Genomic DNA, 13,346 nt, shown 5'->3' with positions numbered 1-13,346 from the left:
TTGCATATACAATTCCAACTGCCAGATCGTACACGTTTCTAGAAACGATCGCAAAACACTGAATCAGGTTCCACCGAGACTCGAACTCGGATCGCTGGATTCAAAGTCCACAGTGTTAACCATTACACCATGGAACCGTGTGCCGCTAGCGGACTTAAACTGAGCAGCATCATGTCATTAAACCGGTAAGCTGCGATTTATTACATGTAGCGTCCTCAGGAAGTGTTTGCGTGGCAAATGAAGCAACCAAGTAGGTTGAAAGTGGAGGGAACAACTTCGAATGTAGCGAGAATTCTTGCCAGTATTCGTACATGAAGTGATGTCGAAGGGTCAGGTAATCAAAATCGCGGAACAGCCACTTTCGTATGGTGGATGCTTTGTGCTGGAAGCAGCCTAGCTATGAAAACAGCTATGGACACAGAGTACTGTCGAAAAGTACGTGCTGTCACACAACGCTACGTAGTGGGCTGATGGTGCTTGACACGATTACATTTGCACTTCACACGATCGACATACTGTCTCACAACTCAAGCAGCTCTTTCAGACGTCAACTACATTGGTCCTCAGCACAGCTCATGTTGTAGGTGTCGGATTAAGAAACCTCTTTGAGAATATGGTCCAGATTGGATGCGTCAATAGCAAGTGCGGCAAGATCTCAGTAAGTGGCGGCGTGCACAGCTGCTTACTTTTGCGGCCTGTTGGTCTAGGGGTATGATTCCTGCTTTGGGTGCAGGAGGTCCCGGGTTCAAATGCCGGACAGGCCCTACTTTTCACTTTCGCGACAACCAAGCACTACGATAAACTAGCGAGTCTCTGAAAGTAAACCATGCAACGGGGCCAACTGCATGTCGGGTCTCCGGCCAATGATACTGGCAAGTGCGTCTTGTGGAAAGCAATCTACGAAGCAGGATTAAGCCGTCTTCGATTACTTATATCTATACCTAAAGACTGACACGTACAACGATTCTATTCGTTTCCCAGGAACTAGTACATCGCATGCACGTTTGTTAAATGCATGTGCATGCAGCACCCAAAACGGAGAGATGCTGGGAGAAGCAGATGAGGTCGTCTTCTCGCAGTTGAACCACTTACGTTCCGTTATTAATCCTAGTAGCAAAAGCATAAGCATTTGGAGCGTTCCCCATTCACGTGTGGACTGCTATTAACAATTTAAAACGGAGAGATGCTGGGAGAAGCAGATGAGGTCGTCTTCTCGCAGTTGAACCCCTTACGTTCCGTTATTAATCCTAGTAGCAAAAGCATAAGCATTTGGAGCGTTCCCCATTCACGTGTGGACTGCTATTAACAATTTGCATTACATGATCGTAGCTAAACTTTTGCATATACAATTCCAACTGCCAGCTCGTACACGTTTCTAGAAACGATCGCAAAACACTGAATCAGGTTCCACCGAGACTCGAACTCGGATCGCTGGATTCAAAGTCCAGAGTGCTAACCATTACACCATGGAACCGTGTGCCTCTAGCGGACTCAAACTGAGCAGCATCATGTCATTAAACCGGTAAGCTGCGATTTATTACATGTAGCGTCCTCAGGAAGTGTTTGCGTGGCAAATGAAGCAACCAAGTAGGTTGAAAGTGGAGGGAACAACTTCGAATGTAGCGAGAATTCTTGCCAGTATTCGTACATTAAGTGATGTCGAAGGGTCAGGTAATCAAAATCGCGGAACAGCCACTTTCGTATGGTGGATGCTTTGTGCTGGAAGCAGCCTAGCTATGAAAACAGCTATGGACACAGAGTACTGTCGAAAAGTACGTGCTGTCACACAACGCTACGTAGTGGGCTGATGGTGCTTGACACGATAACATTTGCAGTTCCCACGATCGACATACTGTCTCACAACTCAAGCAGCTCTTTCAGCCTTCAACTACATTGTTCCTCAGCACAGCTCATGTTGTAGGTGTCGGATTAAGAAACCTCTTTGAGAATATGGTCCAGATTGGATGCTTCAATAGCAAGTGCGGCAAGATCTCAGTAGGTGGCGGGGTGCACAGCTGCTTACTTTTGCGGCCTGTTGGTCTAGGGGTATGATTCCTGCTTTGGGTGCAGGAGGTCCCGGGTTCAAATCCCAGATAGGCCCTACTTTTCACTTTCGCGACAACCAAGCACTACGATAAACTAGCGAGTCTCTGAAAGTAAGCCATGCAACGGGGCAAACTGCATGTCGGGCCACCGGCCAATGATACTGGCAAGTGCGTCTTGTGGAAAGCAATCTACGAAGCAGGATTAAGCCGTCTTCGATTACTTATATCTATACCTAAAGACTGACACGTACAACGATTCTATTCGTTTCCCAGGAACTAGTACATCGCATGCACGTTTGTTAAATGCATGCGCATGCGACACCCAAAACGGAGAGATGCTGGGAGAAGCAGCTGAGGTCGTCTTCTTGCAGTTGCACCCCTTACGTTCCGTTATTAATCCTAGTAGCAAAAGCATAAGCATTTGGAGCGTTCCCCATTCACGTGTGGACTGCTATTAACAATTTGCATTACATGATCCTAGCTAAAATTTTGCATATACAATTCCAACTGCCAGCTCGTACACGTTTCTAGAAACGATCGCAAAACACTAAATCAGGTTCCACCGAGCCTCGAACTCGGATCGCTGGATTCAAAGTCCAGAGTGCTAACCACTACACCATGGAACCGTGTGCCTCTAGCAGAATTAAACTGAGCAGCATCATGTCATTAAACCGGTAAGCTGCGATTTATTACATGTAGCGTCCTCAGGAAGTGTTTGCGTGGCAAATGAAGCAACCAAGTAGGTTGAAAGTGGAGGGAACACCTTCGAATGTAGCGAGAATTCTTGCCAGTATTAGTACATGAAGTGATGTCGAAGGGTCAGGTAATCAAAATCGCGGAACAGCCACTTTCGTATGGTAGATGCTTTGTGCTGGAAGCAGCCTAGCTATGAAAACAGCTATGGACACAGAGTACTATCGAAAAGTACGTGCTGTCACACAACGCTACGTAGTGGGCTGATGGTGCTTGACACGATAACATTTGCACTTCACACGATCGACATACTGTCTCACAACTCAAGCAGCTCTTTCAGCCTTCAACTACATTGGTCCTCAGCACAGCTCATGTTGTAGGTGTCGGATTAAGAAACCTCTTTGAGAATATGGTCCAGATTGGATGCTTCAATAGCAAGTGCGGCAAGATCTCATTAGGTGGCGGGGTGCACAGCTGCCTACTTTTGCGGCCTGTTGGTCTAGGGGTATGATTCCTGCTTTGGGTGCAGGTGGTCCCGGGTTCAAATCCCAGACAGGCCCTACTTTTCACATTCGCGACAACCAAGCACTACGCTAAACTAGCGAGTCTCTGAAAGTAAGCCATGCAACGGGGCAAACTGCATGTCGGGCCACCGGCCAATGATACTGGCAAGTGCGTCTTGTGGAAAGCAATCTACGAAGCAGGATTAAGCCGTCTTCGATTACTTATATCTATACCTAAAGACTGACACGTACAACGATTCTATTCGTTTCCCAGGAACTAGTACATCGCATGCACGTTTGTTAAATGCATGCGCATGCGACACCCAAAACGGAGAGATGCTGGGAGAAGCAGCTGAGGTCGTCTTCTCGCAGTTGAACCCCTTACGTTCCGTTATTAATCCTAGTAGCAAAAGCATAAGCATTTGGAGCGTTCCCCATTCACGTGTGGGCTGCTATTAACTATTTGCATTACATGATCCTAGCTAAAATTTTGCATATACAATTCCAACTGCCAGATCGTACACGTTTCTAGAAACGATCGCAAAACACTGAATCAGGTTCCACCGAGACTCGAACTCGGATCGCTGGATTCAAAGTCCAGAGTGCTAACCATTACACCATGGAACCGTGTGCCTCTAGCGGACTTAAACTGAGCAGCATCATGTCATTAAACCGGTAAGCTGCGATTTATTACATGTAGCGTCCTCAGGAAGTGTTTGCGTGGCAAATGAAGCAACCAAGTAGGTTGAAAGTGGAGGGAACAACTTCGAATGTAGCGAGAATTCTTGCCAGTATTCGTACATGAAGTGATGTCGAAGGGTCAGGTAATCAAAATCGCGGAACAGCCACTTTCGTATGGTGGATGCTTTGTGCTGGAAGCAGCCTAGCTATGAAAACAGCTATGGACGCAGAGTACTGTCGAAAAGTACGTGCTGTCACTCAACGCTACGTAGTGGGCTGATGGTGCTTGACACGATAACATTTGCAGTTCACACGATCGACATACTGTCTCATAACTCAAGCAGCTCTTTCAGCCTTCAACTACATTGGTCCTCAGCACAGCTCATGTTGCAGGTGTCGGATTAAGAAACCTCTTTGAGAATATTGTGAAGATTGGATGCTTCAATAGCAAGTGCGGCAAGATCTCAGTAGGTGGCGGGGTGCACAGCTGCTTACTTTTGCGGCCTGTTGGTCTAGGGGTATGATTCCTGCTTTGGGTGCAGGAGGTCCCGGGTTGAAATGCCGGACAGGCCCTACTTTTCACTTTCGCGACAACCAAACACTACGAGAAACTAGCGAGTCTCTGAAAGTAAGCCATGCAACGGGGCAAACTGCATGTCGGGCCACCGGCCAATGATACTGGCAAGTGCGTCTTGTGGAAAGCAATCTACGAAGCAGGATTAAGCCGTCTTCGATTACTTATATCTATACCTAAAGAATGACACGTACAACGATTCTATTCGTTTCCCAGGAACTAGTACATCGCATGCACGTTTGTTAAATGCATGCGCATGCAGCACCCAAAACGGAGAGATGCTGGGAGAAGCAGCTGAGGTCGTCTTCTCGAAGTTGAACCCCTTACGTTCCGTTATTAATCCTAGTAGCAAAAGCATAAGCATTTGGAGCGTTCCCCATTCACATGTGGACTGCTCGCTAAACTAGCGAGTCTCTGAAAGTAAGCCATGCAACGGGGCAAACTGCATGTCGGGCCACCGGCCAATGATACTGGCAAGTGCGTCTTGTGGAAAGCAATCTACGAAGCAGAATTAAGCCGTCTTCGATTACTTATATCTATACCTAAAGACTGACACGTACAACGATTCTATTCGTTTCCCAGGAACTAGTACATCGCATGCACGTTTGTTAAATGCATGCGCATGCAGCACCCAAAACGGAGAGATGCTGGGAGAAGCAGCTGAGGTCGTCTTCTCGCAGTTGAACCCCTTACGTTCCGTTATTAATCCTAGTAGCAAAAGCATAAGCATTTGGAGCGTTCCCCATTCACGTGTGGACTGCTATTAACAATTTGCATTACATGATCCTAGCTAAAATTTTGCATATACAATTCCAACTGCCAGATCGTACACGTTTCTAGAAACGATCGCAAAACACTGAATCAGGTTCCACCGAGACTCGAACTCGGATCGCTGGATTCAAAGTCCAGAGTGCTAACCATTACACCATGGAACCGTGTGCCTCTAGCGGAATTAAACTGAGCAGCATCATGTCATTAAACCGGTAAGCTGCGATTTATTACATGTAGCGTCCTCAGGAAGTGTTTGCGTGGCAAATGAAGCAACCAAGTAGGTTGAAAGTGGAGGGAACAACTTCGAATGTAGCGAGAATTCTAGCCAGTATTCGTACATTAAGTGATGTCGAAGGGTCAGGTAATCAAAATCGCGGAACAGCCACTTTCGTATGGTGGATGCTTTGTGCTGGAAGCAGCCTAGCTATGAAAACAGCTATGGACACAGAGTACTGTCGAAAAGTACGTGCTGTCACACAACGCTACGTAGTGGGCTGATGGTGCTTGACACGATAACATTTGCAGTTCCCACGATCGACATACTGTCTCACAACTCAAGCAGCTCTTTCAGCCTTCAACTACATTGGTCCTCAGCACAGCTCATGTTGCAGGTGTCGGATTAAGAAACCTCTTTGAGAATATTGTGAAGATTGGATGCTTCAATAGCAAGTGCGGCAAGATCTCAGTAGGTGGCGGGGTGCACAGCTGCTTACTTTTGCGGCCTGTTGGTCTAGGGGTATGATTCCTGCTTTGGGTGCAGGAGGTCCTCGGTTGAAATGCCGGACAGGCCCTACTTTTCACTTTCGCGACAACCAAACACTACGCTAAACTAGCGAGTCTCTGAAAGTAAGCCATGCAACGGGGCAAACTGCATGTCGGGCCACCGGCCAATGATACTGGCAAGTGCGTCTTGTGGAAAGCAATCTACGAAGCAGGATTAAGCCGTCTTCGATTACTTATATCTATACCTAAAGACTGACACGTACAACGATTCTATTCGTTTCCCAGGAACTAGTACATCGCATGCACGTTTGTTAAATGCATGCGCATGCAGCACCCAAAACGGAGAGATGCTGGGAGAAGCAGCTGAGGTCGTCTTCTCGAAGTTGAACCCCTTACGTTCCGTTATTAATCCTAGTAGCAAAAGCATAAGCATTTGGAGCGTTCCCCATTCACGTGTGGACTGCTATTAACAATTTGCATTACATGATCCTAGCTAAAATTTTGCATATACAATTCCAACTGCCAGCTCGTACACGTTTCTAGAAACGATCGCAAAACACTGAATCAGGTTCCACCGAGACTCGAACTCGGATCGCTGGATTCAAAGTCCAGAGTGCTAACCATTACACCATGGAACCGTGTGCCTCTAGCGGACTTAAACTGAGCAGCATCATGTCATTAAACCGGTAAGCTGCGATTTATTACATGTAGCGTCCTCAGGAAGTGTTTGCGTGGCAAATGAAGCAACCAAGTAGGTTGAAAGTGGAGGGAACAACTTCGAATGTAGCGAGAATTCTTGCCAGTATTCGTACATGAAGTGATGTCGAAGGGTCAAGTAATCAAAATCGCGGAACAGCCACTTTCGTATGGTGGATGCTTTGTGCAGGAAGCAGCCTAGCTATGAAAACAGCTATGGACACAGAGTACTGTCGAAAAGTACGTGCTGTCACACAACGCTACGTAGTGGTCGGATGGTGCTTGACACGATTACATTTGTACTTCCCACGATCGACATACTGTCTCACAACTCAAGCAGCTCTTTCAGCCTTCAACTACATTGGTCCTCAGCACAGATCATGTTGTAGGTGTCGATTAAGTAACCTCTTTGAGAATATGGTCCAGATTGGATGCTTCAATAGCAAGTGCGGCAAGATCTCAGTAGGTGGCGGGGTGCACAGCTGCTTACTTTTGCGGCCTGTTGGTCTAGGGGTATGATTCCTGCTTTGGGTGCAGGAGGTCCCGGGTTGAAATGCCGGACAGGCCCTACTTTTCACTTTCGCGACAACCAAGCACTACGCTAAACTAGCGAGTCTCTGAAAGTAAGCCATGCAACGGGGCAAACTGCATGTCGGGCCACCGGCCAATGATACTGGCAAGTGCGTCTTGTGGAAAGCAATCTACGAAGCAGGATTAAGCCGTCTTCGATTACTTATATCTATACCTAAAGACTGACACGTACAACGATTCTATTCGTTTCCCAGGAACTAGTACATCGCATGCACGTTTGTTAAATGCATGCGCATGCAGCACCCAAAACGGAGAGATGCTGGGAGAAGCCGCTGAGGTCGTCTTCTCGCAGTTGAACCCCTTACGTTCCGTTATTAATCCTAGTAGCAAAAGCATAAGCATTTGGAGCGTTCCCCATTCACGTGTGGACTGCTATTAACAATTTGCATTACATGATCCTAGCTAAAATTTTGCATATACAATTCCAACTGCCAGCTCGTACACGTTTCTAGAAACGATCGCAAAACACTGAATCAGGTTCCACCGAGACTCGAACTCGGATCGCTGGATTCAAAGTCCAGAGTGCTAACCATTACACCATGGAACCGTGTGCCTCTAGCGGACTTAAACTGAGCAGCATCATGTCATTAAACCGGTAAGCTGCGATTTATTACATGTAGCGTCCTCAGGAAGTGTTTGCGTGGCAAATGAAGCAACCAAGTAGGTTGAAAGTGGAGGGAACAACTTCGAATGTAGCGAGAATTCTTGCCAGTATTCGTACATGAAGTAATGTCGAAGGGTCAGGTAATCAAAATCGCGGAACAGCCACTTTCGTATGGTGGATGCTTTGTGCTGGAAGCAGCCTAGCTATGAAAACAGCTATGGACGCAGAGTACTGTCGAAAAGTACGTGCTGTCACTCAACGCTACGTAGTGGGCTGATGGTGCTTGACACGATAACATTTGCAGTTCACACGATCGACATACTGTCTCATAACTCAAGCAGCTCTTTCAGCCTTCAACTACATTGGTCCTCAGCACAGCTCATGTTGCAGGTGTCGGATTAAGAAACCTCTTTGAGAATATTGTGAAGATTGGATGCTTCAATAGCAAGTGCGGCAAGATCTCAGTAGGTGGCGGGGTGCACAGCTGCTTACTTTTGCGGCCTGTTGGTCTAGGGGTATGATTCCTGCTTTGGGTGCAGGAGGTCCTCGGTTGAAATGCCGGACAGGCCCTACTTTTCACTTTCGCGACAACCAAACACTACGCTAAACTAGCGAGTCTCTGAAAGTAAGCCATGCAACGGGGCAAACTGCATGTCGGGCCACCGGCCAATGATACTGGCAAGTGCGTCTTGTGGAAAGCAATCTACGAAGCAGGATTAAGCCGTCTTCGATTACTTATATCTATACCTAAAGACTGACACGTACAACGATTCTATTCGTTTCCCAGGAACTAGTACATCGCATGCACGTTTGTTAAATGCATGCGCATGCAGCACCCAAAACGGAGAGATGCTGGGAGAAGCAGCTGAGGTCGTCTTCTCGAAGTTGAACCCCTTACGTTCCGTTATTAATCCTAGTAGCAAAAGCATAAGCATTTGGAGCGTTCCCCATTCACGTGTGGACTGCTATTAACAATTTGCATTACATGATCCTAGCTAAAATTTTGCATATACAATACCAACTGCCAGCTCGTACACGTTTCTAGAAACGATCGCAAAACACTGAATCAGGTTCCACCGAGACTCGAACTCGGATCGCTGGATTCAAAGTCCAGAGTGCTAACCATTACACCATGGAACCGTGTGCCTCTAGCGGACTTAAACTGAGCAGCATCATGTCATTAAACCGGTAAGCTGCGATTTATTACATGTAGCGTCCTCAGGAAGTGTTTGCGTGGCAAATGAAGCAACCAAGTAGGTTGAAAGTGGAGGGAACAACTTCGAATGTAGCGAGAATTCTTGCCAGTATTCGTACATGAAGTGATGTCGAAGGGTCAGGTAATCAAAATCGCGGAACAGCCACTTTCGTATGGTGGATGCTTTGTGCAGGAAGCAGCCTAGCTATGAAAACAGCTATGGACACAGAGTACTGTCGAAAAGTACGTGCTGTCACACAACGCTACGTAGTGGTCGGATGGTGCTTGACACGATTACATTTGTACTTCCCACGATCGACATACTGTCTCACAACTCAAGCAGCTCTTTCAGCCTTCAACTACATTGGTCCTCAGCACAGATCATGTTGTAGGTGTCGATTAAGTAACCTCTTTGAGAATATGGTCCAGATTGGATGCTTCAATAGCAAGTGCGGCAAGATCTCAGTAGGTGGCGGGGTGCACAGCTGCTTACTTTTGCGGCCTGTTGGTCTAGGGGTATGATTCCTGCTTTGGGTGCAGGAGGTCCCGGGTTGAAATGCCGGACAGGCCCTACTTTTCACTTTCGCGACAACCAAGCACTACGCTAAACTAGCGAGTCTCTGAAAGTAAGCCATGCAACGGGGCAAACTGCATGTCGGGCCACCGGCCAATGATACTGGCAAGTGCGTCTTGTGGAAAGCAATCTACGAAGCAGGATTAAGCCGTCTTCGATTACTTATATCTATATCTAAAGACTGACACGTACAACGATTCTATTCGTTTCCCAGGAACTAGTACATCGCATGCACGTTTGTTAAATGCATGCGCATGCAGCACCCAAAACGGAGAGATGCTGGGAGAAGCAGCTGGGGTCGTCTTCTCGCAGTTGAACCCCTTACGTTCCGTTATTAATCCTAGTAGCAAAAGCATAAGCATTTGGAGCGTTCCCCATTCACGTGTGGACTGCTATTAACAATTTGCATTACATGATCCTAGCTAAAATTTTGCATATACAATTCCAACTGCCAGCTCGTACACGTTTCTAGAAACGATCGCAAAACACTGAATCAGGTTCCACCGCGACTCGAACTCGGATCGCTGGATTCAGAGTCCAGAGTGCTAACCATTACACCATTTTTTTTTCCTTTTTATTTTTTTTTATTTTTCTGTTTATCAGATCCGCAGTCCGACGCCTTATCCTTTTTTTTTTTTTTTTTTTTTTTTTTTTTTTTTTTTTTTTTTTTTTGTAAGGAACTTGGCAGCATGAGGCAGGCGGAGGCAAAGCGGGCAGGGGTCAAAATCTCGAGGCCTGGCCGCGATGTCTCCACCCAGTCCTGTTGCTGAGGCGTGTCTTTATCATAGTTTTCAATAAGAAATTTTACATCTTGTGTATACGTAGATATATGCTGTTTTGCCTTCGAAATCCTGAACCAAAAGATGCTTCATTTGAAACAAAAAATTTATGTCATGCCGAGGCAATAGAGATTGAAGGTTATAGCTTTAGTGCTTTTTTTTTTTTTTTTTTTTTTTTTTTCTCATCCACTGCTTCTCGGCAACCTAGCATACTTCTTTGTAATATATAATAAAGTTGTAGGAAGTAGTGGACCCTGAACCTGTATATTATTTTTTTAATTTCTGTTTAGTTTTTTTATTGTTATTATTATTATTTTGTTTGTTTGTTATTTTTTTATTGTAAAAGAAAAATCTTCATGGAATGTGAAGAAGGAATTTTATGTTAAGGCACTAATTCCATAGCCTCCTTTCCTTCTTGAGATTAATAATAATAATAAAAAAGTATGTTCCCTTCCATGGAAACAAATGAGACTTCCTTCTCAGTCATAAAATGAATGTATAAGAAAACAATTTATCTTTAACCCTGCGATACTGGCTTTCGGCTTCGGCTTCTTCTGTGCAATAAACAAAATAGCCTTCTTTGCCAGCAGAAGATAAGTGATTGTAATATGAAACTGTAAAATTGTACTTCTCCCCAATTGTTTTTGTTTAAGCGTCGTTTCGCTTAAATAAACGATTTTTGTTTATCTCGTTGGCTTGTCAACCAATGCCCAGTCGCTCGAATACAATTTTAAGCATATTGCCGTAGTTTTTCTTGTGGTCTTTATATTTCAGGGCGTTATAAAAAGCACACTTCAAGTACATGTAAAAATCAGTGGAATTGTCATTTCCCAGGTGATTAATTACGTAATTCACATAGTGTCCCATTAACCAATGGACCGAGTTGTTTTTTGCTGCTGGAAAATAGCAAGTCTGAGGCCTGAGGAATGTAACAGGGGGAAAATTTTCCACCGAAGATCTCGTAAGAAAAGCCAGTTGTTCCCTAATCCAATTACAGAGTTGTAGATTGCCACCGCACGTGAATCTGTGCACTAACGTGTCGATCAATTTACATTTGAGACATAGGTTCGTGTCGCTAACGCCGATTGCATGTAACCTTTCATTGGTGCTTACGGTCTCATTCACTGTTTTATACCACGCTGACTTGACGTCCGATGGTAGACCACGCATATTAATATTTTTCCATATGGCGTCCCAATCAGTGTGTGGGTATTTACTTTCCAATTTGTTTCTCCCCTCCATTTTCTTTCGATGGGACAGAATATCGCGGGCCGTGATCCGTCGTGAGTTGATGATGACACCGCCGAGATAGCTGAATTCCACAAAATATACACGAACGTACTGGAGCCGGTTATTTATTTTTTGCACATTCACCGGCGCCTGTAAACTGGCAGGCCTGACAACTTCAAATAATTTAGTTGTAATGCTATCAGCGTGGTCGCTAAGGATAGTGGCGGTCCTTTTTATAAAAAGCGCAGACGCCTTATTTCTGATGTCAACTAACCCCAAACCTCCATTCCTGGGATCTAAGGTCGCAGTTTTTGCGTCGACTCTGAATATATCCCCTCTCCAAAGATAGCTGGCAATGGTAGACATTATCTTTTTTCCAATCATTTTCGGTAGTGGGAAGATCTGTGCTATAAAGTAACTCCTGGAGAGAATGCAGTGGTTAATGAAAATCACCCTCTGAACTTGGTTCAAGTTACGGTGGAGGTTTTCTCTTGTTGTTCCAAGAAGTTGTCCCGACGTATTCCTCCAATTGATAGCTGCCATTTTTAACGGACAAGGTGTCAGTGTTATTCCTAGTGCTTTGCATTGGGTGACCATTGTGGCCCAGGCTAAGGTGGTATGTTGAAAACCCCGCAGGTTTAGGAGTTTGCTTTTGTTTGCGTTGACACCTGCTCCGGAGACTCTACAGTACTTTTTAATTAGCGTTTCCAATTTTAAAATGTCGTCGGGATTTCGCAGGACGACTCCGACATCATCGGCATAGGCGTTTATGACTGTTCGGTGACCAGATAATGTGATGCCAGTTAGAGTGGCATGAACACTGCGGAGGAAAGGTTCTAATGAAAGCACGAATAGGAACATGGAAAGGGGGCTTCCTTGAGGAACGCCGCGCCTGATCTGAATCTGCTTTGTCCTCTGGCAGTTAACTGATATACAAGCGCTGATGCCTGTCGCAACATTGCTGATCACACTTACGACTCGCTCATTAAAACCTATTTTGTTCAGTGTGGCACTAAGGAATCTATGATCCACACGATCAAATGCTTTCTGGAAGTCAATAAACATGATAGCACATTTTATGGTGGTCACAGCAGTGATGGCAATTATATCTCTATATTCAGCTATGCTTTTGAAAATGCTCTTGGTAGGCACACAGGACTGGTATGGACTTACTATCTTTTTGGCCAACTGAGAGAGTCTGTTGTTTAAAATTCTGCCGATGATTTTATAATCAGAGTTTAACAGGGAGATAGGACGAAAGTTGTTGAGGTTTCTGTTTGCAGCATTTTTTGGGATTAGTACTATTGTGCTCTCTTTAAAAACAGCAGGTAAATGCTTTCCCTGAAGCACCTCGTTCGTCATTCGGGTAAACATGTCACCAATCAGTGGCCAGTATCGTTTATAAAATTCAACAGGCAAACCATCCGGTCCCGGCGATTTCCTCAGAGGAGATTTGCAGATGATTCTGTGGATATCTTCGTTAGTACACTCAACGAGAAGGTCTTCGTTTTCCTCGTCCGAGACCTGTGGAGCTATGTAACTAAGGAACTCATCGAAGGACTCTTCACATACCGGGTTGGCAGTGTATAGGTCTTCGTAATATTTGTGCACTGCATTGACGATGTCTCTCTGAGTCGTGAGTGTCTCGCCAGTTTCAGACTGAAGTCCATCAATGAAGGTGCGTCTC

General features: G+C 45.4%; 11 non-coding genes across 11 annotated transcripts; 3 read left to right on the top strand and 8 right to left on the bottom strand.

The window, feature by feature from the left end:
- Positions 1-65: 65 nt before the first annotated feature.
- Trnaq-uug (transfer RNA glutamine (anticodon UUG)) lies at positions 66-137 on the bottom strand. Its single transcript has one exon. It is a non-coding gene; the product is annotated as a tRNA-Gln (tRNA).
- Positions 138-692: 555 nt separating this feature from the next.
- On the top strand, positions 693-764 carry Trnap-ugg (transfer RNA proline (anticodon UGG)). The gene has a single exon. It is a non-coding gene; the product is annotated as a tRNA-Pro (tRNA).
- A 638-nt stretch (positions 765-1,402) lies between these two features.
- Positions 1,403-1,474, bottom strand: Trnaq-uug (transfer RNA glutamine (anticodon UUG)). The gene has a single exon. It is a non-coding gene; the product is annotated as a tRNA-Gln (tRNA).
- A 555-nt stretch (positions 1,475-2,029) lies between these two features.
- Positions 2,030-2,101, top strand: Trnap-ugg (transfer RNA proline (anticodon UGG)). Its single transcript has one exon. It is a non-coding gene; the product is annotated as a tRNA-Pro (tRNA).
- A 498-nt stretch (positions 2,102-2,599) lies between these two features.
- Trnaq-uug (transfer RNA glutamine (anticodon UUG)) lies at positions 2,600-2,671 on the bottom strand. Its single transcript has one exon. It is a non-coding gene; the product is annotated as a tRNA-Gln (tRNA).
- A 555-nt stretch (positions 2,672-3,226) lies between these two features.
- On the top strand, positions 3,227-3,298 carry Trnap-ugg (transfer RNA proline (anticodon UGG)). Its single transcript has one exon. It is a non-coding gene; the product is annotated as a tRNA-Pro (tRNA).
- A 498-nt stretch (positions 3,299-3,796) lies between these two features.
- On the bottom strand, positions 3,797-3,868 carry Trnaq-uug (transfer RNA glutamine (anticodon UUG)). Its single transcript has one exon. It is a non-coding gene; the product is annotated as a tRNA-Gln (tRNA).
- A 1,491-nt stretch (positions 3,869-5,359) lies between these two features.
- Trnaq-uug (transfer RNA glutamine (anticodon UUG)) lies at positions 5,360-5,431 on the bottom strand. Its single transcript has one exon. It is a non-coding gene; the product is annotated as a tRNA-Gln (tRNA).
- A 1,125-nt stretch (positions 5,432-6,556) lies between these two features.
- Trnaq-uug (transfer RNA glutamine (anticodon UUG)) lies at positions 6,557-6,628 on the bottom strand. The gene has a single exon. It is a non-coding gene; the product is annotated as a tRNA-Gln (tRNA).
- Positions 6,629-7,752: 1,124 nt separating this feature from the next.
- On the bottom strand, positions 7,753-7,824 carry Trnaq-uug (transfer RNA glutamine (anticodon UUG)). Its single transcript has one exon. It is a non-coding gene; the product is annotated as a tRNA-Gln (tRNA).
- Positions 7,825-8,949: 1,125 nt separating this feature from the next.
- On the bottom strand, positions 8,950-9,021 carry Trnaq-uug (transfer RNA glutamine (anticodon UUG)). Its single transcript has one exon. It is a non-coding gene; the product is annotated as a tRNA-Gln (tRNA).
- Between the last annotated feature and the right edge of the window lie 4,325 nt (positions 9,022-13,346).

This window comes from Schistocerca gregaria, chromosome 3 (genome assembly GCF_023897955.1).
Source record: "Schistocerca gregaria isolate iqSchGreg1 chromosome 3, iqSchGreg1.2, whole genome shotgun sequence".
NCBI lineage: Eukaryota > Metazoa > Arthropoda > Insecta > Orthoptera > Acrididae > Schistocerca > Schistocerca gregaria.
This window is presented reverse-complemented; position numbering and strand designations above follow the sequence as displayed.